Here is a 6000-nt window from a genome sequence, read left to right as displayed (position 1 = left end):
TAAGCTAATTAGCTCAATTGGAGCATTTCTAACATGTTTGGTTGAAATTGGAAATTTACATTTTTCAGTTTTGTTAGACGTTTGTAAAATTCCTACAGTAGGCTTATTTGCGCAATTTGAGCATTTCTAGCATGTTTAGTTGAAATTGGAAATTTACATTTTTCAGTGTTGTCAGACAGTTGTAATATTCTCGCAATAAGCTAATTAGCTCAATTAGAGCATTTCTAGCATGTTTGGTTGAAATTGGAAATTTACATTTTTCACTTTTGTCAGACAATTGCAATATTATCACAATAAGCTAATTAGCTCAATTAGAGCATTTCTAGCATGTTTGGTTGAAATTGGAAATTTACATTTTTCACTTTTGTCAGACAATTGCAATATTCTCACAATGAGCTGATTAGCTCAATTGGAGCATTTCTAGCATGTTTGGTTGAAATTGGAAATTTACATTTTTCAGTTTTGTCAGACGTTTGTAATATTCTCACAATAAGCTAATTAGCTCAATTAGAGCATTTCTAGCATGTTTGGTTGAAATTGGAAATTTACATTTTTCACTTTTGTCAGACAATTGCAATATTCTCACAATAAGCTAATTAGCTCAATTGGAGCATTTCTAGCATGTTTGGTTGAAATTGGAAATTTACATTTTTCAGTTTTGTCAGACGTTTGTAATATTCTCACAATAAGCTAATTAGCTCAATTGGAGCATTTCTAGCATGTTTGCTTGAAATTGGAAATTTACATTTTTCACTTTTGTCAGACGTTTGTAAAATTCCTACAGTAGGCTAATTAGCTCAATTAGAGCATTTCTAGCATGTTTGGTTGAAATTGGAAATTTATATTTATCATGTTTGTCAGACGTTTGTAATATTCTCACAATAAGCTAATTAGCTCAATTGGAGCATTTCTAGCATGTTTGGTTGAAATTGGAAATTTACATTTTTCACTTTTGTCAGACAATTGCAATATTCTCACAATAAGCTAATTAGCTCAATTGGAGCATTTCTAGCATGTTTGGTTGAAATTGGAAATTTACATTTTTCACTTTTGTCAGACAATTGCAATATTCTCACAATGAGCTGATTAGCTCAATTGGAGCATTTCTAGCATGTTTGGTTGAAATTGGAAATTTACATTTTTCACTTTTGTCAGACAATTGCAATATTCTCACAATGAGCTGATTAGCTCAATTGGAGCATTTCTAGCATGTTTGGTTGAAATTGGAAATTTACATTTTTCACTTTTGTCAGACAATTCCAATATTCTCACAATAAGCTAATTAGCTCAATTGGAGCATTTCTAGTATGTTTGGTTGAAATTGGAAATTTACATTTTTCAGTTTTGTCAGACGTTTGTAATATTCTCACAATAAGCTAATTAGCTCAATTGGAGCATTTCTAGCATGTTTGCTTGAAATTGGAAAATTACATTTTTCAGTTTTGTCAGACGTTTTTAATATTCTCACAATAAGCTAATTAGCTCAATTGAAGCATTTCTAGCATGTTTGGTTGAAATTGGAACTTTACATTTTTCATTTTTGTCAGACAATTGCAATATTCTCACAATAAGTTAATTAGCTCAATTGGAGCATTTCTAGCATGTTTGGTTGAAATTGGAAATTTACATTTTTCACTTTTGTCAGACGTTTGTAATATTCTCACAATAAGCTAATTAGCTCAATTAGAGTATTTCTAGCATGTTTGGTTGAAATTGGAAATTTACATTTTTCACTTTTGTCAGACAATTGCAATATTCTCACAATGAGCTGATTAGCTCAATTGGAGCATTTCTAGCATGTTTGGTTGAAATTGGAAATTTACATTTTTCACTTTTGTCAGACAATTGCAATATTCTCACAATAAGCTAATTAGCTCAATTGGAGCATTTCTAGCATGTTTGGTTGAAATTGGAAATTTGAATTTTTCAGTGTTGTCAGACAGTTGTAATATTCTCACAATAAGTTAATTAGCTCAATTAGAGTATTTCTAGCATGTTTGGTTGAAATTGGAAATTTACATTTTTCACTTTTGTCAGACAATTGCAATATTCTCACAATGAGCTGATTAGCTCAATTGGAGCATTTCTAGCATGTTTGGTTGAAATTGGAAATTTACATTTTTCAGTTTTGTCAGACGTTTTTAATATTCTCACAATAAGCTAATTAGCTCAATTGAAGCATTTCTAGCATGTTTGGCTGAAATTGGAACTTTACATTTTTCATTTTTGTCAGACAATTGCAATATTCTCACAATAAGTTAATTAGCTCAATTGGAGCATTTCTAGCATGTTTGGTTGAAATTGGAAATTTACATTTTTCACTTTTGTCAGACACTTGCAATATTCTCACAATAAGCTAATTAGCTCAATTGAAGCATTTCTAGCATGTTTGGTTGAAATTGGAACTTTACATTTTTCATTTTTGTCAGACGTTTGTAATATTCTCACAATAAGTTAATTAGCTCAATTGGAGCATTTCTAGCATGTTTGGTTGAAATTGGAAATTTACATTTTTCACTTTTGTCAGACACTTGCAATATTCTCACAATAAGCTAATTAGCTCAATTGGAGCATTTCTAACATGTTTGGTTGAAATTGGGAATTTACATTTTTCAGTTTTGTTAGACGTTTGTAAAATTCCTACAGTAGGCTTATTTGCGCAATTTGAGCATTTCTAGCATGTTTAGTTGAAATTGGAAATTTACATTTTTCAGTTTTGTCAGACGTTTGTAATATTCTCACAATAAGCTAATTAGCTCAATTAGAGCATTTCTAGCATGTTTGGTTGAAATTGGAAATTTATATTTATCATGTTTGTCAGACGTTTGTAATATTCTCACAATAAGCTAATTAGCTCAATTGGAGCATTTCTAGCATGTTTGGTTGAAATTGGAAATTTACATTTTTCACTTTTGTCAGACAATTGCAATATTCTCACAATAAGCTAATTAGCTCAATTGGAGCATTTCTAGCATGTTTGGTTGAAATTGGAAATTTACATTTTTCAGTTTTGTCAGACGTTTGTAATATTCTCACAATAAGCTAATTAGCTCAATTAGAGCATTTCTAGCATGTTTGGTTGAAATTGGAAATTTACATTTTTCACTTTTGTCAGACAATTGCAATATTCTCACAATAAGCTAATTAGCTCAATTGGAGCATTTCTAGCATGTTTGGTTGAAATTGGAAATTTACATTTTTCAGTTTTGTCAGACGTTTGTAATATTCTCACAATAAGCTAATTAGCTCAATTGGAGCATTTCTAGCATGTTTGCTTGAAATTGGAAATTTACATTTTTCACTTTTGTCAGACGTTTGTAAAATTCCTACAGTAGGCTAATTAGCTCAATTAGAGCATTTCTAGCATGTTTGGTTGAAATTGGAAATTTATATTTATCATGTTTGTCAGACGTTTGTAATATTCTCACAATAAGCTAATTAGCTCAATTGGAGCATTTCTAGCATGTTTGGTTGAAATTGGAAATTTACATTTTTCACTTTTGTCAGACAATTGCAATATTCTCACAATAAGCTAATTAGCTCAATTGGAGCATTTCTAGCATGTTTGGTTGAAATTGGAAATTTACATTTTTCACTTTTGTCAGACAATTGCAATATTCTCACAATGAGCTGATTAGCTCAATTGGAGCATTTCTAGCATGTTTGGTTGAAATTGGAAATTTACATTTTTCACTTTTGTCAGACAATTGCAATATTCTCACAATGAGCTGATTAGCTCAATTGGAGCATTTCTAGCATGTTTGGTTGAAATTGGAAATTTACATTTTTCACTTTTGTCAGACAATTCCAATATTCTCACAATAAGCTAATTAGCTCAATTGGAGCATTTCTAGTATGTTTGGTTGAAATTGGAAATTTACATTTTTCAGTTTTGTCAGACGTTTGTAATATTCTCACAATAAGCTAATTAGCTCAATTGGAGCATTTCTAGCATGTTTGCTTGAAATTGGAAAATTACATTTTTCAGTTTTGTCAGACGTTTTTAATATTCTCACAATAAGCTAATTAGCTCAATTGAAGCATTTCTAGCATGTTTGGTTGAAATTGGAACTTTACATTTTTCATTTTTGTCAGACAATTGCAATATTCTCACAATAAGTTAATTAGCTCAATTGGAGCATTTCTAGCATGTTTGGTTGAAATTGGAAATTTACATTTTTCACTTTTGTCAGACGTTTGTAATATTCTCACAATAAGCTAATTAGCTCAATTAGAGTATTTCTAGCATGTTTGGTTGAAATTGGAAATTTACATTTTTCACTTTTGTCAGACAATTGCAATATTCTCACAATGAGCTGATTAGCTCAATTGGAGCATTTCTAGCATGTTTGGTTGAAATTGGAAATTTACATTTTTCACTTTTGTCAGACAATTGCAATATTCTCACAATAAGCTAATTAGCTCAATTGGAGCATTTCTAGCATGTTTGGTTGAAATTGGAAATTTGAATTTTTCAGTGTTGTCAGACAGTTGTAATATTCTCACAATAAGTTAATTAGCTCAATTAGAGTATTTCTAGCATGTTTGGTTGAAATTGGAAATTTACATTTTTCACTTTTGTCAGACAATTGCAATATTCTCACAATGAGCTGATTAGCTCAATTGGAGCATTTCTAGCATGTTTGGTTGAAATTGGAAATTTACATTTTTCAGTTTTGTCAGACGTTTTTAATATTCTCACAATAAGCTAATTAGCTCAATTGAAGCATTTCTAGCATGTTTGGCTGAAATTGGAACTTTACATTTTTCATTTTTGTCAGACAATTGCAATATTCTCACAATAAGTTAATTAGCTCAATTGGAGCATTTCTAGCATGTTTGGTTGAAATTGGAAATTTACATTTTTCACTTTTGTCAGACACTTGCAATATTCTCACAATAAGCTAATTAGCTCAATTGAAGCATTTCTAGCATGTTTGGTTGAAATTGGAACTTTACATTTTTCATTTTTGTCAGACGTTTGTAATATTCTCACAATAAGTTAATTAGCTCAATTGGAGCATTTCTAGCATGTTTGGTTGAAATTGGAAATTTACATTTTTCACTTTTGTCAGACACTTGCAATATTCTCACAATAAGCTAATTAGCTCAATTGGAGCATTTCTAACATGTTTGGTTGAAATTGGGAATTTACATTTTTCAGTTTTGTTAGACGTTTGTAAAATTCCTACAGTAGGCTTATTTGCGCAATTTGAGCATTTCTAGCATGTTTAGTTGAAATTGGAAATTTACATTTTTCAGTTTTGTCAGACGTTTGTAATATTCTCACAATAAGCTAATTAGCTCAATTAGAGCATTTCTAGCATGTTTGGTTGAAATTGGAAATTTATATTTATCATGTTTGTCAGACGTTTGTAATATTCTCACAATAAGCTAATTAGCTCAATTGGAGCATTTCTAGCATGTTTGGTTGAAATTGGAAATTTACATTTTTCACTTTTGTCAGACAATTGCAATATTCTCACAATAAGCTAATTAGCTCAATTGGAGCATTTCTAGCATGTTTGGTTGAAATTGGAAATTTGAATTTTTCAGTGTTGTCAGACAGTTGTAATATTCTCACAATAAGCTAATTAGCTCAATTAGAGCATTTCTAGCATGTTTGGTTGAAATTGGAAATTTACATTTTTCACTTTTGTCAGACAATTGCAATATTCTCACAATGAGCTGATTAGCTCAATTGGAGCATTTCTAGCATGTTTGGTTGAAATTGGAAATTTACATTTTTCAGTTTTGTCAGACGTTTGTAATATTCTCACAATAAGCTAATTAGCTCAATTAGAGCATTTCTAGCATGTTTGGTTGAAATTGGAAATTTACATTTTTCACTTTTGTCAGACAATTCCAATATTCTCACAATAAGCTAATTAGCTCAATTGGAGCATTTCTAGTATGTTTGGTTGAAATTGGAAATTTACATTTTTCAGTTTTGTCAGACGTTTGTAATATTCTCACAATAAGCTAATTAGCTCAATTGGA

The sequence above is a fragment of the Watersipora subatra genome, unplaced genomic scaffold, assembly GCF_963576615.1.
Source record: "Watersipora subatra unplaced genomic scaffold, tzWatSuba1.1 SCAFFOLD_52, whole genome shotgun sequence".
In the NCBI taxonomy this organism is placed as follows: domain Eukaryota; kingdom Metazoa; phylum Bryozoa; class Gymnolaemata; order Cheilostomatida; family Watersiporidae; genus Watersipora; species Watersipora subatra.
This window is presented reverse-complemented; position numbering follows the sequence as displayed.